Source organism: Haliotis asinina, chromosome 1 (genome assembly GCF_037392515.1).
Source record: "Haliotis asinina isolate JCU_RB_2024 chromosome 1, JCU_Hal_asi_v2, whole genome shotgun sequence".
Lineage (NCBI taxonomy): Eukaryota > Metazoa > Mollusca > Gastropoda > Lepetellida > Haliotidae > Haliotis > Haliotis asinina.
Genome location: NC_090280.1, coordinates 27,571,921 through 27,590,500, shown reverse-complemented (window position 1 = coordinate 27,590,500; position 18,580 = coordinate 27,571,921). Strand labels below are relative to the sequence as shown.

The following is an 18,580-nucleotide window of genomic DNA, read 5'->3' as shown; positions in this document are numbered from 1 at the left end:
TTCTGTATCCTCTCCGCTGATATTGCTTGAATAGTGTTATAGGCGGCGTAAAACTATACTCACTCCCTATGAGCAGATCGGTTGTTATGTTAAGAACTCCGACTGTCAGTTTCACGGCCATGTGAAATAACCAATGCCTTAGATAGTTCTAGGACGGACAGATCGCCTCCACGATCCTCTACTGCGGTGACGTTGTGTCACCGCCCCCTTTCCGTCACTGAATGTATGTGTAGTACACATTGTGAACCACTTATAAATATCTCGACCTTTGCTCGTGTCGCTTCACACTGAACGGGCGTATTGTTGTCTTGGACAAAGTCGGCGGTGTATGGCATATGTCGCATGACATCAACGACACTGGCGATGTCAGGGGAATGTGTCATCAGAATATCCTGACGTCCCATAAATTACATACGACAAAATATACATGACAATAAACCTGTGTACAACGTTTGGACAGTCACATTTACTAACACAATATGCTTTGAACAAGGATAACAGTTCAATCGTCGGATTACTGTTTTTCGGGCGTCATGCGTTTACTCGCGTTATAGCGAGATGGGTTGCGACACGATGTTGTTTATACCATAACGATAGCTTGTTCCAAGGCTGTACCGAATGCTAAGCCCATGGGTGGATAGTAATTCTTGCCCTTTAATGAGGCAAGTCAAGATAAGGGGACAATCACGTTGGTCTGTTGGGGCAATGTGTTAATATTTTGGTAGAAAGTATCATGTTAACTTTGCAAGTTTCGAGTACAATGTGTGAACGTCAATTTCAATGTAACCGTCGTGATAATATTTAAAAACGGCATAAAACAATACTCTCTAAAAGCGGCTTAAACTCCAGCTCCAACAACACACACGAACCGCACCTGCTTAAGTAAATTATTGTTCAATTCTTCTATCACATTCGAGAACAGGTGGTGACCGGGTGGCCCGACTAGGTCCTAGATTTTCGAAGCTCTCTTAGCGCTAAGATCATCGTAAGTTAATGTCAATGTATGTCACTTACGACTGTGTTGGCGCTATGAGAGCTTCGAAAATCTAGGCTCAGGGCCATGTCACAAGACCTATATTATACGTCTTTACAGCACCCGCTCACGACAGCGTCCTTGACACTGTATTTATTTCCGTTAGGAGGAGATATACGATATATATCCCTTTTGTTCTGGAAATATGTGACACCACAGTACTGGAGAAGGGGTATATGGTGACAGCACTGGGTCAGGGAGGCAGAAGAGATAGGGATAATGGGGTATATATCCCAGAGGCTGAAGGTCGTCAGTGTGGGTACGCAGAGGGGTGATAGATAATCGTGATGGATACGAGATAGTAACTGCAGTTATATATACCGTCCGATGATGTCACACCTGCACGTAGCCGTCAACGTGCCTGCAGACGCTCATCACGTGTTAATAGAAAATGACGGTTGAGTGAGTGGGTGAGTGGTAGGGTGTGAACAACATTAATATTCACACCCAGAGATATCTGACATATTTAACACATAAATCTATAAAATTAGATATGAAGCAAATGAGTCCACAAGACTCTTTGGTGGGGTAGTCTAGTGGTAGTCACGCCGATGGTCCGGGTTCAATTTGCCACATTGGCGTAAAGTGTGAAGTTCATTTCTGGTGTCCCCTGTCGTGATATTGATGGAATATTGCTAACAGCGGTTTAAACCAAACTCACTCACTCTCAATTCCTGAAGCCAAGGCAGCTTAGACTCTTTTTTGTTTTTTAAACTTATTCTCTTGGGTCTGAAGGCCGGACGAGGTGTCAAGAGTACTAGTATTTCACAGGCATTGCAGTGAACGAATATATAAGGTGAAGCAGGTTATACTCAAACAGCTGACTCACTCTGGACGGAGGACGGAGGACTATTTCGAAGATCTGAAACCGGAACATTCCGCCAGTCCCCCGAAGTACCTAAAGGCATTGAATGGTTTCCTCTGTGCTTGAAGATGAGTCGGGGTGCTCTCTCCTTGACAGTCGAGCAACGGTGTGGAAATACTTGTCACATCTTCAGACACAGACAGACCGACAGACAATGTCGTGTACGCCCCGCCCCGCCCCGCTGATGCGAGATGACCGAGCAACATATCTTGTCTTGTCTAAAGATATGAATGGAAAAGGAACGATAGATGTTTGATCGCACTGTGTAATGTTGTTAGGTGAATATTACCGGAAGCGAAAAAGAGCGTAGATGTGACGTGACCACATCTGCGCCATATTTTAGCAACAATGTATCTGTTATGTCATACTCGGAAACCGTGAATTCCTTCCGTTCTGGTCTATAATAATGAAAACATACCCATGTATGTAGTAAGATTCCTTGAGATGAGTAAGGAACATACGGTTGCTAGTTGGGTCACAGTACACCGAATCATTGTCCATCTCCCTAATGTCATTCAACGTGAGTTCTATAACAAATAGTATATACAATAAATCCATAGTTGGAACCATTCACACATTGTTTGTCTATCCAACTCGGAATACCCACTGCTTCAATAGGGATTAAAGTTGACATTGACACAAGTGTGTGGATTGTATTGCCCAGCTGTGACCCCACCGGAGGTCAATCCGCAACATCTGCTTCCAGCCGATCGGTTCTAGACCAGATCGACCATAAACAGTTACATTGCTGAGTGCAGTTGACAGGAGTCCAGGAGCGTCTTCGATCAGAATTTATCTTGGTGCCCACACAATCATGCCAATGCCTGTCATAAGAGGCGACCAACGGGACCGGGTAGTCATGCTCGCTGACTTGGTTGACACATGTCATCGTATCCCAGTTACATACATCTATGTTCATGACTCGAATATTTACAGGCCACCGACAGATAGCTGGTCATAGGATTTTCCAACATGCCGTTTCAAAATAAACTCACTCACTGATTTCCGAATCTGTCTTAGTGTCCCACTCAGGTTTCCATCACCACGAAGGTCATCAATGAATTTCGCCCTGAAGTAGACATTAGATCTACCTTGTAGAAAGCGCCTTACACGAACGTTAAATTCGAAAAAGGGCAGTATGAAACATCTGGTATTGTCAACAGGGTTATCGCCCCTATGAATGCACTCGTTATACTACAGAGCGAGACGTTGATATTGGAGGAAAGTTTCAAGTCAACACGAGTTCAGACGTTTGCTGTTTGGAGCGACGGACATGTCGCCGACACAAAGGATCGTAATGAAGGTAAAAACTGACATCCAAAACGATCCTGCGAATCCTTGCTTAACGAAGAGGCGCAACTCTGCATTCGTTCTCCAATAGTCAAGGGCTTTCTAAGGCCTAATGTCGCCCAGAATCCTCACACACATCCTACCTCGACCAGTCGACCTATTTGTCCCTTGTCAATGTCAAGCCATAAGAAGGAGGTCAAGTCACACAGAAAACGCATTACCATGTGGGGCTTTTGAAAGAAAACAGGAAAAGTATTTCAATAGGGTTTTCAGTGCAGTTAATCAAGTATGGATATTTCAATAGGCCTCGCGATTGCGACAGGGACAATCATTCAGGACCTGCCTAGTGCAAAACCATTTCGTTGAACATACTGCCAAGTAGTATATATGCGGTTTACTTGAGCAGTTTACAAAGCTTGGTGTCTTTCCACCAAGTGATCTTAGCACCATGACAGCCGTAATTCTACGTTTAAGTCTGGGTGTTAGAGAGACAAGATTGGCGAAAATTGTCACCTGCCGCGAATAAGACAGTATATGGTGTATTATCTGCTTCAAGGTCCAGTAGTGGGGACACAACACATGTGGGTGAGAGAGTGAGTACGGTGTTATCCGCATTTTGGCACGGAGGGCCCTGGAAATAGCTTTAAACAATGTACCCATGTGGGGAATCGAGCCCAGGTCTTTGGTGCTAGAAGCGAACACTTTTACCAAAAGGCCACCCCACCGCGCCTCACAACAAGTGCGTGTGGTGAAGGCGGGGGCTGTGCAGGGGTTTTCTGATGATTTAGAACCAATATGAACGTACAGGATGGTACTATATACATGCTTCAAGGTGTCTGTCGGCTGTCTGTAGTACGTGATGACGCCCACGGTGCGTCTGTCGCAGCATCACCGGGAATAGATCACTGTATCACAATTAATTATGTACCCACCCTCCCCTCGATTACCAGGTGGTCACCCATCGCTTCTGAGCACACACGAAATCAGGTGGATTAATCATTTGCAGACAATGTCTTGAATCAAGGTAGGTAGAATAAACAGGAGTCGAGATGTTTCACAGTACCGTACATCATAGGGAAGGTAATCCTCGATCTGGGCTCAAATATACAGCAGCATGGCCCGATACCTTGCTTTTGTTGTTCCAGTGTCTATGTGGCTTATGTGTAAGTAAATACGGTCTACTGGCAATGTTTCAGACTAGTTTCAGACTAGTGTTGCGGGGGCCCTGAAGTACATCCCATGCGTCATCACAGAGTTTTAGTGGGTCTTTGCACTGGGTACTTACAAGCTGGTGACTGCAGCGCCGAACATAATTCGACAGCTCTTTCTGACAAACTCCAAAATCATGGTGATGCAGTTCTGACAGACAGATCAACATACACTCTGACATTACCTATATTCCACCGAATACAGCCGAGGGGAAATTCCCCCACACGCGGCTCTTCACCCCTAGTTTACAATACCGCAGTATGCACAAACAGCAAATTCAGGTGGTCATTCAACCAAGGCGACTTTCTGCGCCTCCAGCGTACACCACATAAGCATGACTGGTCAGAGGTTCACGCCTGTGTTCCGACTGGTCATAGACATATAAACACAGGACAGCAGAAGCTTTCTGACAAATCACTGATTGATTAAAGATCCATGGTGTCTGACAAGGTTCTCGAGTAATGGTGATATCCAGAATGAAGTGGTTCTATTCACTGACCAAGAGTGAAGCCCACTGCTGCCCTTCGCCACCTTGATACAGTTGGACTATAACTTAGAACGGAGTCAAAATACTCACTCACTTATGCAACAGAAACTCCTTTCTGCGTGGCTCATTCGATATGTCCATATAAGGAAAGCAGAAGTACCATCGACATTTAACTTTGATACCCGGTGGCTGGATATCGGTAAATTACCTTGACTTTGCTCGACGGAAATAATTCCAAGTGTTTTATCCCACATCCGAGAATCAATCCATCCCGAGGATTCTAGAGGCATTAGCTGCCTAGGTCCCCGACAGGGTTCATGACGACCAACACAACTACCAAGTGTGGAATACATGGTGTTATTCCACGACTAACAACAACATGTTAACGTGTAATTACGCGGTGAAGGTCAGGTGGAGGCAATGACTTGAGACCGTATTTGGACAAAGGTGCTTGAACTGTATGGCTTATTATAACAATGTTCCAGTTAACGGCCTGTAAATAATCTATTCCAGATCAGACAACCCGGTGACTGATGTTGCGAGCTGACTCTCGAAATTAAGAGTTTAAACTGGTCTTCAGAAACACATGCGTGGCGTAAGAGACTATCGTAAAGTCAAGCTCGATGACTTGGCTGAAAAAATGATGAGTGAGTGAGTTTAGTTTTACGTCGCACTTAGCAATATTCCAGCTATATGGCGACGGTCTGTAAATAATCGAGTCTGGACCAGACAATCCAGTGATCAACAACATGAGCATCGATCTGCGCAATGGGGAACCGATGACATGTGTCAACCAAGTCAGCTAGTCTGACCACCCGATCCCGTTAGTCGCCTCTTACGACAAGCTGAGTCGCCTTTTATGGCAAGGACCCGTGAAGGTCCCGGGGTAGAATAGGCCTTCAGCAACCCATGCTTGCCATAAAAGGCGACTCAGCTTGTCGTAAGAGGCGACTAACGGGATCGGGTGGTCAGGTTCGCTGACTTGGTTGACGCGTGTCATCGGTTCCCAATTGCGCAGATCGATGCTCATGTTGTTGATCACTGGATTGTCTGGTCCAGACTCGATTATTTACAGACCGCCGCCATATAGCTGTAATATTGCTGAGTGCGGCGTAAAACTAAACTCACTCACTCACTTTTATGGCAAGCATGGGTTGCTGAAGGCCTATTCTACCCCGGGACCTTCACGGGTCTGAAAAAATGATAATCTTATCCCAATTACGTAGATGGGAAAAGATAACGTCAGTACAACGTGTGAAACCCATTTCTGGTGTCCCCCGCCGTGACATAAAAACATGCCCTCTCACTTCAGGGAGACATACGAAGGCATCAAATCTATCATTCTTTCGCAGTGATTCTAACCTCAACTCGCTGTAAAAAGGTATTGTTTCTGACAAGCACATGACGTCACATACATAACTATGACGCCACGAACAACCAAATTTAACAATCACCCTCCACCTCGGTAATACATAATATGACTCGCTGGACTGAAAACCATTGGTGCAACAGTCACTGAGACCTCTTGGCCTATTCTAACTGCAAGGTGCCATATGGAATATTGCAGCTTCTGTCAAGCCCTGGCTTCCTATAAATCTCACCAATGGTGTATAACAATAAACATGCTCATCTCCTAAAAGAGGACAGGATTCTTTGTAAGACAATAGTTCTTTCCCATTGACAAATAAATGTCGGTTCTTCAGTCTTTGGGAAGTGTCAACGGACACAGAGGTTCAATGATTTACAGACTGACAAGAAACAACATGGCTTCTCATGGCGGCGGAGGAAACAAATTGAAGAAAACACGATTCTCGTACGACAGGAAGACGGCAAAGCTGTCTTATCAAACAAATCATCACACAGACATTATTTAGAGACCCATCGTATTTATCTATGTTTTTCCCTTAATAATAATTGACCAATGTATTCATTACAACATGTGTCCTGTTGTAAGAGTCGTTTCCAGCGAAACAATTTTAAACCTGTGAAGAAACTAATTTTAAACATGCTTGATCTGGGCCTTGGTGCATACCAGTCATGTATGAGAATGAAAAGTAGAACTGATGGGAAAGTGAATATCAGACGATAGATATGTCCCGTATCTGTATTCACACCATTCACATGTTGATTTAGCGAAGGTCAATCACAGCCCTGTTTGCAAAACAGAATAAACCTGGGTTAGGGGCTACGCATCGCAAGTTTGATTCGAGGCTACAGAAACAGTGACACCTGATCGTTTCTGTGTCAGACCATTATTCACGCTTTCCCAGATTGTTGACAGAAACATAACGAGTGCAACACATGGCAAGTACGTTGCATACAATGCCCCTATGAATACAAATCAATACCGCCATATTTCATCGATTTTTTTTCACATCCAAATATCGCATCCAAAATATATTGAGTCACGTATTCACTTGGGTTGACTCACAAACGTGCTTTGTGATATTGGGGTCAATATGGCCCTGTGACGTCACATGCCAGTGGGAATGAGTTATGTTCTACGCCGGTTTAGGAACTTTTCAGCAACACCAAAGCGTGGAGACACCAGAAATGGGTTTCACACATTATACTCATGTGAGGAATCGAACCCAGGCCCCCGGCGTGACGAGCGAACGCTTTAACCACTTAGTCACCCCACCGTCCGGCAATGGTATGAAACCGGGTTCGATTCCCCATATGGGTACAATGTGAGAAGCCCACTTCTGGTGTTCGCCGCCGAGATATTGCTGAAATATTGCTAAAAGCGGCGTAAAAACAAAGTAAGTCACTCACTACTTTGATCAGAGGTTCTATTGAGCATGAGCGATACAGGCTGTACGCGCGTGTATGTGTGAATCATACCGACGTTTCACCACATTCCCACGTGTAACATTACATCATGCGATCGGTCTGACACACGCCCCAGATGTTCGCAGTTCTCATGTCAACATGCTTCCACAATGAGAACGTGGGAGAGTCAGGCAGGGGACCATCTCAGCATATATTTCTCAATAATCACACCCCTAAAGTTAATATGGACGGAACTTATTTAAATATCACATTTCCTTTGAAAATGACTTAAAATTTTAATGCCAATACCAAATTTAATTAATTTCACGTCCTGGGGAGAATTTCTAACAAAATGGCAACTGTACTGTTTATACGTGCCCTCTTGACAGATGGGGGCTGACATGACACACAGCACGCACTGTACGGTACGTGTTACCAGCCATTAATACAACACTCCTTTTCACAATTAACAGAACAGTCTGTGGAAGGATTCTACTACAATTATACCCGCAACCATATACCCGTTTAATATTAACACTTACAATCAAAGAATCAAATTTTCCGGAACACAAAGTAACCAGGTATTATGATAGTGTCTGTTATCCATCAATCATACTATTTCGTAGTTTAATTAAATGTATATGATATACTGAGATATCATGACACGTGCAATAGGTTCAAATGACAGAGTTATAGCCCTACTGCGCAATAACTACAATAAACCGAGCGAAGTCCATGTTTAAGTGGCTGCTGCTGCTGCTGTCAGGCCATGGGGCCGCTGGCAGTTATCGCATATAGCACCTACTCAAGTTCGGCGTATCCATATATAGAACATGCTAATCAGCAATTGACCACATACACCACATCCTTGTCATCCATGGCACAATCTGGTTTGTAGACTACATAGTCATTTGTTTTTCACATCATAGGTGGTTTCATTTTTTACTGATTTTATTCAGTCTTGACAACTCTTACAAGCAGAAGCGTCCTTACCAACACGCTTTAATTTGTCGTGAAAAAGACGAAAATATTTGACTTGGTACTGAATTCTACATGTTGCAATAAAATAAATATATTCCGCCCTCATTGGGTATGGCTACAGGTGAAAAAGTGGTGATACTTCCCTCACGACAATGCGATACAGAAATACATTTTTCCTTGCGACTGTTTCAATCAGAAAATATGGACACAGTGGGTTAGATCTAGATGTACATAGTTAGGCCCGTCTGGATTTTAAAAACTGCAAGGCACACACATGGCAATGTTCTGACTCACCATCCCGATACTGAAACAAGGTATAAAGGACACCTGGTCCCTTTTCCGGGGAATCAAGGGAAAACCCACCCTCGTGATCGATGCCAAGAATGTGACGACATCCATGGGTCTATTTTAGGTACCGAGACTTCGAACTTGCCCAATCAATGCGACGAAAATAGCATTTCCAGATGTGATCGAGGGGTCTACCAAATGTTAAGGTTGTAATTCAAAGAATATCATTGGCAATGAAAAGCGACGGAAATACGACATCATGGTAGTGTATAAAACTAATGAAAGGGGTTTACAACAACAATTTTACTACGGGTCACTGACATGAGATTTCCCGATATTGTAAACTATTGCAATTGATAGATACCGCCTGTCGCCCTATCAAACGGCGCCTTTACAGACCATAAGAAGTGTATGCGTTGACTCCTTGGATTTTAGACAAGACGCCACTACAAAGAATAGATTCATCAGCAGTCCATACGGGTTTCTTTTCACTTCAGGAAACATTTTGAAACCGCAGGCTATTTGACCACATTGATTTACTAAGAAATCAATATGACGCCGTTCTCAGTTTTGAGATTTTGTAAGAAAAGATTCTATGACAATTTCAAACGAATGATGTACATATTAACGTTTCTTACCATGGCGACCAATATATCCGGTGATAACGATGTAATGCTCCACAGTACTCCTAACGGCGACAGCGTTCGCGAACCGCGTTACATTCCAGTCGAGTGTATGAAGAATAGAGATGGCATAAACACATCAGCCTTGACCCTGTGCTCGGCCATGCATATGCTGACCTGACCTACTTACAGACGCTCTCCGGTATAGAGTCACTTAAAATCTCGAATTTCCAAAGACCTGCAATTTTCAGTCATAAAGGCTCTGGGTTGTCATAACACGTAATACCACATGTAACACCGCTTGGACGCAAAAGATAACGTGAAGGTTATGTATACTGTGAGTCGTGGTTTAACGAGGGAAGGGTGAGAGACGCATTGGAAATAACCCAGGAAAGTGGTATTCTGATATCTACATGCATTAGCGTCAGCATCCGTCGTGGTGGCTGGATACGTTAAGGGTTCGACGCGTTGAAACTGAAACTTTTCAAAGGATTGTGGACGAATAACTACGATTCGTCTTACAACAGTTATTTTATTGCGGGTAAGGTGCGCGTGCAGACACGACATGCACGTGTGTTTGTGTTGATGGATGCGTCATTCTATTTCTCAAATTCAGTCTAATTTTTAAAGGGGGTGGAGGTATACTTACACGTATTACATGAGACTTGAGTGTTAGATGACATCGCGGTAATGTCTGTATTGGCATTACACCAAACTGACTTTAATGCATGCCAACATATCTCAGCCCCGAATTCTAGTCTGAAAAAAGATGTGGTTTTACATTGTAATGTTGTTAACGTGAAATCATTTTTAAACAAATCTTTTTTGTCTAAATAGAGCAATATTATTGAAAACTGTTTCGGTAAACACGGCATGAACGCACCTGAAGTCTTGCATTTCCATGCACCATTATAGCTGAACGAACAAAACGACATGCCAACAGGAAGTAAAGGTCAGCCGCCATCTGGCGGCACACAATAATCAGATCGCACAGGTCACGTGCAACGCACGTTCTATGTAAGTGGTCAGAATGAGAATAATGTAGCGTAATCGTTGCGTACTAACAGGCTTGTAGTCTGCGGATCCAGATACAGAACCAGTATAAGTCGAAAATGTCATCGAGACTAGCAGGATAAGGAGATGTCATTGGCTGACAAGAGAAACTTAAACACAAACCCATCAACACTGTCTCTAAAATGATAGCGTATGTTGCCATGGACGTTGACGTATCGACAAACGGTAAAATACAAGATACTTGCAATCCTGGTTGTATGTCAGTATAGAAATGGCGTACCCTACAGTGTATTTAAAAGTTAGACAGTGAACATTCTCCCTTATATACTCAAGATGGGGACTGCTGTATTTGTGAAACTGAAATTACCACCCGTGTATACGAATATGTCTCTGATGAAATACCATGTACTCTCAGAGAAACGTTTTGTGAAGGGGACACTTTTCAATAGAAATTTTATAAAATTGCAATTGATTCTGCGGCTATTGGCTAATCGAACCATCGGTTACGAGCGTACATTTCCATAAACAAAACAATGGGCCACGCCCTCAAACAGACAACGGTTCCTCCATTGGCTGATAATCGCGCTGAACGATGACTCCGACTTTTAACTTATGCGCTAATAATTGAACAAGCAGACTGTGAAGTTATTGTTGAAGTATGTAATGATAATCATTTATGATAATCGCCTTTTGGGCGATTATGGAATCATAATAAAAGTTTTATTACCCTTGAAAGAACATACTTAAACTGGAAACTCTGAATTATCAAAGCGTGTATTATGACTGTATCTGTGACTGACGTCATCAGGGCGAATGGGTTTTACGCTGCTTTCAGCAGTATTCAAGCAACATCACGCCGGAGACCAACAGAAATGGGCTTCACACATTAAACCCATGTGGGGATCCAACCCGGGCCTTTGGTGTAACGAGCGAACGCTTTAATCACGCGTCTACCCACCCGCTCGACTTCACTAGAGGATAATGGGGTAGCTTTGTGGCTAAATCATCCGATCGTCAAACCGATCACCCGGGTTCGGTTTCCCACAGCGGAAACAATTGTGGTGTTCCCCATCCTTGATATATCTTGGGTATTGATAAATGCAATAAACCATATTCACTCTTGAGACAATGGCTAGTCACGTGGCAAGATAACCTAATGTACAAAACGTCCAGAGATCAGGGTTTCATTGACCCATGTCGTGTCTAGACAGCCTTCTGCGCACGCGTGTTACAATCCTCCCTCATATGCAAATACTGGCAACAAATGATGGATTATTATTAAGTTAATGATAACGCAATTGACACACAACAAGAAGCTCTAAACATATATGGCACGTGATTCCGATAATTATGCACGTTCTGATTCAACATTATCAACCAATGATAAGCAACTACGTCACGTGTCCTATAATTTGTATAATGTACGGGTCACAAAGTGAAGAGAGGCCAATTAACGCTGGTTTCTGAACTATATACTATAAGTATGACCACACCGCGTTTACCACACTAAAGCAATTAGCATGTACTTTAGTTTTCTGGAACTAGTTAAAGGGTTTTACTTTAATAAAGAAAATAACGAATAAACGAAGATCGTGAGATTAGCTGTGGATCAGAGTTGTCCCCCTTTGCCTCCAAGATCCACTGGTCCTATGTTATGAACCTAATCTCTCACATGTTATGTACCTGGACTGATCATCCTTACGTTTCACTTGCATTTGTTGTGAAGACTTACGTCCCTTAGGCGTCTCGGAAATGCGTGTTAGGGATTCAAACTTGATTTTAGCTGGAATACTTCATTAGATATTGCGTAAAAAAACTCACTCGTAATATAACAGAAACTCGAACTGAGCGATGTAACTGAGTTCAGTTATCTCTTGCCACAGACAGTCTCCCGTCATCATAGTGTGGGTCAAGTGGAATATGATCTATTTATTGAGAATCAGTATCTGCGCTGGTCATAAGAACTGGTGGTAATGATCGCCTCACGTTACGCCATATGAAGAACGCCACTAACGATAACTTCTTGTGCTCGTTATAGGACTGTGCACTGTTAAATAAACTGTACTGAATATACTGCGATGTTGGGCCCTTTTTCACGAAATAAGAATTCTTAACTCTGATTGTAACCAAAGTGTTAAGAATGGGCTTTAGAACTTCGTAGGGCTACGAACGTGTCGAGAATATGCGATAACTGGGTAATGCGATATATTGGGAGGTCAATAGTCATTCCCACAGTCCTGAACCACACTATTTTCCCTACTGCCCAGTCCTCCATGCAATGTGGAAGCCCTACGATTTCCTCATCTCACCAAGGTCCTTTTCAGTTCAAGTAAGTTCAATATATATATTCTGCGACAAAGCTAGCGTTAGTCTAAAAAAACTGTTTTTATATCTTACCCTTCATATCGTTTCTCAGAAAAATACTCACTTACGAATCGTTCGAAAAGCGTATTGCGTAATACCGGTGGTAACCTACAGTCCAGGGCCCCGTTTCACAAAACTCTCGTAAGCCTAAGATCTCGTAACTTTTCTCGTAGCATTTGCACCTCCTATGTTACAGTATGCCAGGAACGAGAGCTACGAGAAAAGTTACGACATCTTAGGCTTACGAGAGTTTTGTGAAACAGGGCCCTGTAACTTAATCATGTCACTAGCCAACCTAATGATGGGATACTTACGATATGAGAGCCTGACGTCTTGCCATTTAATGTCACGGGAGAGATGTGCATGGTCCATTGTTGAAAACCACACCATTATCTCTGGCTTACAACTGATCTTCAGTAACCCATGCTTGTCGTATGAGGCCACATACGGGATCAAATTGTCCGACTCCGTGACTCAGTTGACGTGTCATCGGTTCTCAGTTGCTCAAATCGATGCTCATGCTGTTGATCAATGCATTGTCTGGTTCAGACTCGATCATTTACGGACACCCTGTAGCTGGAATACTGTTTTGTGGCGTTAAACAACCAAATATTACATTATCTCTAAATTGTTCTAATGTTGTCACCATCGCCCAATCCGATAATTTTTACAATATAATGATACAGATGACAGTATCTTAGTTCGGCGACGCTGACATCAAACAAGCCCACGCTTCCTGCTTGTTAGTGGCACGTTACCCTCTCATTGGCATCATCAATATGCCATATCTTCTCGGACTGAACACATTGCTTTTATAAGCACTTCCTGGTCACGAGATATCCTACTATACTGGGCAGCAATTACGTACAGACACGACATGTAATACACTCATGTCTTTACTGAGCCTCACCGTGCTGAAATATTCTACAACGCACAAGTAACATTATTCAGTGAAGAGTGATTGAATTTAGTTTTACGCCGCTTTTTGCAATATTCCAACTATATCACGGCCGGAATCACCAGAAATGCGCTTCACATGTTAGATCCAAGTGGAGAAACGAACCTTGGTCTTCGGCACAACGAGCGAACGCTTTAACCACTTGCCTACCCTACTGCCTTGAGACGATCCTGTACAGCTGCGATCACTGATCCACTTGATGGCTGTCTGATGTGTGATGCAGTTTATGTTCCTAGCAAGGAATTTACCTGACATGAACAGTTTGAACAGGCTATCATCTATAACACGCCAGTCTTGGAATGGCTTTCTCTCTGGCGGGGAAAAGAAAAAACGAGAAGTTTCAAAGTTGATTCTGGCAATACATACCCCTCACGTCATGGATTTCGAATCTTCGCCAACACGTAATGGCAAGTCTGCAACATCAGCTGATTCTAACAAACCCCTCCCATTTCTCCTCAGAAAACTCCAAACCTCCCCGAACACGCACCCTGCGAGTTCCTGGGGATAATTAAGAGCGTGAGAACATCACCTCTTCGGCGGTGGAGCAGGTGCGCGATCAGCTCCTTGCAGCGTCTTCTCAATGAAGCCTCACCAGGAGCTCTCAATACTGTTTTTTTCTCTATCTCTAAAAGTCTTCGCTAAATATGTACTTTCAGTAAGCACGTGAGAGAGGAAGACGCGAGATTATATTTAACATCCTACGTACGTTAACCGCATTGAAGCGATACCAAATAACGACAAGTTTTATCGCCTACAACTGAAAATATTTTGAGTGTGAAAACACGTCCTGTCGATTTAAGGAACATGTCGCATTCAGAAAAATAATAAATGTTGCGCAAAACGATATGGAATTATAACACCACGACTTCAATGGAACTGACTGCTGAACAACGTCGTAAGTCAGTGGAAACATTTGCCTGACAATGACGGAGTAGTGAAGAAAATCCGCAGTGACTTAATCGTCACAAAGGCAGAGAGTACTGACGAAAATCACTAGTCACATTTTCTTGACGATGTTAGAGCATACCGAAAGTCAAAGGTAACATTTTCCGGAAAAGAACGACCCCGAAATATTTATCAACATGTTGATACGCAGGATTGATTACACAGTCAGAGATAATGATAAACATGTTGGTACGCATGATTAGGTGATCAGAGTTATTGATGAACATGTTGATACGCAGGGTTACATAATCACAGATATTGATAGACATATTGATACGCAGGATTACGCAATCAGCGATATTGATAAACACGTTCATGCGTGGGATTACGCAATCAAAACACTGATAGACATATTGATTGGCAGGATTGCGCAATAAGAGATATTGATAGACACATTGATAGGCAGGATTACGCAATAAGAAACATTGCTAAAAAGCTTGATGCGCGGGATCAATCAATCAGTCATACTGATGCACATGCTGATACACAGGATCACGCAGTTTGAGATCTTGATAGACATTTATTGTGAAACAATACACTGAAACAGAATTTTAGCACATCCAGAGACAACCATAAAGATATTGAAACAGAGGTTTGTGCAACCATAAACATTTCTTAACTGCTGCTCAAAGCGGCATAAAGTCACACTCGCTCAGTATGCTGATATTACCGATCTTCACAGTCCAAACGATCAGAATCGGACAACCAATGCATTCGGACAACAATCCGCAGATCCCTGAGTGACTAAAAGGGCACTCGTTCGCAAAGAAAACCAAAAACACAAAACAACACGAACAAGACAAAAGAACATGGGGAGTTCTGATTTCACTCAAAACGACGCTCGTTTACAACTGTTTGGCTTTCGCAAATGGGCCTCAATGTGGGGAATCGAACCCTGGGACGACAAAGCCACCCCACCGCCCCTGTCGGACTTATTTACACCTGAGAACAGGTAAATATGATGAGATTGCGAGAAATTAGCCATCTCGCTGACTCATCAGTGATGTTTCCAATTGTGTAAGCTGTAACTCTCCTACGAGTGACCAGTTAGTTATATATAATCTGATGGCCAAACAATCTCCCGAGCTCCCTGCCCCGCTTCCTCCCCAATGGAGTCACCCTATTTCTGAACAAACAGGCCACTGCCAAGAAATGATGAGTTAGCGAAATCCCCTTGTGAAGCCCATGTGCGGACCACTTCCCTACGGCCAGTTTGTCGTTGATGGAGCTAACTTTGATGATGGCGCTCGCTAGTGCATTTACTTGCTCTGTTCTGAACTGAGTTGAACTGTGCATCCGTTGTTCGTGTCAGAAATCAAGTAATTTCATGGTCGATATGTCGGAAGTATTGTTAGTTCGTATTTTTTCAGGTTTGTATTTTAACACAACTCAAAAACATCTTCCACTTCGATATACCCGGATGTTAGTTATTTCGTATTTTAACAAGAGTGTATTTCAAAAAATCTCAAAGACATCTTTCACTTTCCTTTGGCTGACGATATTCCGATTTCTTCTAGGTCGTGTTTTGCACAAAACCAGTACAGTTTTACAATAACAGGATAAATAAGATGTTGCACTCGGATGCAAGCCCAACTTGTATACCAGTCTCAGTTGCACCTGGATATTCAAACTGGTTACACCTTCATCGTGACGTCACGACTGTCTTATTCTCTCTGTGAACTTTGACCGTGGTGTGAATACAGCCAATATCAATTCGTTAATGACCCCTTGTGTTATGAGTTTCAACTTAGATACAATGCTCCCTTCGTGGATACAAAAAACCTGAAAAACAAAGACACCTAAACGCGAACCATCAAACAAACAAACCAATTATCGGGAGGCACTCCAGCGACGGTTTTCAGTCGCACCGCTCCAATTGATCGTTTTCCTTGTAGCCGTGTTCGGCGACTACCATTAAATATAACATAATCCAAAGCAATGAAAACTGGTTTTAAATGGAATATTATGATATAATATAATTTGGAAAATAATATTAAGTTCAATATTTCAATCAGTAAATTACACTGTATACTGTGAAGCATATCTGTTGATTAAATTAAATATTACTGAATTCTTTGGACTTTCTTTCAAATGATGAAGATTTTCTTTAAACTGACGAAGGGTTTCTTTAAACTAATGATTTTCGTAAAAACAAATGAAAAATAAATTTGTCTGTCAATCCATTTCGATGTTTGACAATATTCACTATGTCCTGTCTTTATCTTCTCATGATGGAAAGCACGTATGCCTGTCTCGAGCTCTGACGTCACATGACCATGTCTAAACTAATATTTCTAAAACTATTTTTACATATAGGAACGGAAAATAACGCCCTTCTTTCAGTGAATCTAAAACGTAAAGTAGTTTTACAATGATGTAAAGTCATTACAGTGAGGTTAAGGGAAATATGTTAACTTGAATAATGTTAACTTGAATAATGTCAATTTCATCAACATATGCAAACGCGACAATAATGAGCATCACACGAAAGCACATTTGTTACTTTTGTAAAGTGTGTAGGAATTTTAAGAAAAAATAGTCTTCCTTTTGGAGCAAACTAAGCATTAAAAAATGGTCTTCTTTAAGAAATCCCGACATGCTGATGTGTGAATAGCGAGAGCGCAGCTGACGTCGTCCGCGCTGAACCAATTGATCTAAATATAGCCGCTGAGATCATCTTCACAAACTCCTGGAAAAAAATATCTCGCAGCTGATGCTGGTTTCGCTGGGAAAAAAACATATTCTGCCCAATTTGGAAAATGTAGAATTTTTCAAATTGGGTAACAATATTTTCCCCCAATTATTGAACGTTTTTAATAGATATTTGTTCAAATTATTGGCTTGAATGTATATTATATTTTTCACTGGATTGAGTACAATATTATAATTGTGCGTTCCCTGTGTATACACTATGGAAGTATGTGAAGCTCATGAATTATTAACCAAATGGAATTCTGGGTAACGTCGTCATTGTTTCTCTTTGTCCGAGGCCTACATATCAAGGTTAAAACCTAGATACAAAGAAATACAGGAGTCGTACGATTATGACATGCGTGAAAATGGCAAACATGATCATAAACACACTAGGAAATGACATAATATCGCAGTGACTGATCGTAGTTTAATCAGTACGTAACAGCTGAACAGGGCAGCTCTGCCGGTTGGAAACACAAAGAAAGTGGGCTACATAGAACCGTATATTTGAGGGAAACAACACCAGCCAACCTACCTTATCGCCGCATGTGGGATGGAAAAGGGGTGTTTCCCCTAATTCCGGTATAAAATGGTACAAAAGTTATTATCCAAACGCTGTCTTGATAAATTCCGAACACCCTTGCTCGTACTTCGTCGTCTCGAGCGAGAACAGCTGATCGTCGGCGACCTATATGCTGGGAAGGGGAGTGAGCAAGAATCTGCGGTTTTGATTGGTCGGAATATGTGACGTCACTAATGTAATGCACAATGGTCCAATTGCAGTCGGGGTGCAGCATGCATTCGCTGTTGGGTTTCAGGACAATATGACATGTTATGACCGTTTAGTGATCAGTTTCAGTCTTCGGTTTGCATGTATTTGTCGGAGAGAACGTGTTGCATTTGTTTGTTACCGGGATCGTCCGTCAGCGCGTGGAGCACGAGCCTGTGCAGCATGGTGTGCACGAACCGACGCCCAGCTCGAGGATTTCAAATTGCTGCTTGCTGCTCAATTGATCAGGAAAATCAGCTGAGCGGGGTAGAGGGGAATCTAAGAGAT

At 42.5% G+C, this 18,580-nt stretch overlaps 1 protein-coding gene across 2 annotated transcripts in view; it reads right to left on the bottom strand.

Moving 5' to 3' along the window:
* LOC137289724 (monocarboxylate transporter 5-like) overlaps window positions 1-18,232 on the bottom strand; it is a 30,460-nt gene extending 12,228 nt beyond the window's left edge. The window contains exon 1 of one of the 2 annotated variants that reach the window (XM_067820870.1): window positions 18,059-18,232. The gene's annotated coding sequence lies outside the window, so the exon portion shown is untranslated. Of the gene's footprint in view, window positions 1-9,563; window positions 9,676-18,058 lie in introns of those variants that run through there. The other variant, XM_067820872.1, reaches the window with a different exon arrangement.
* Window positions 18,233-18,580: the final 348 nt, after the last annotated feature.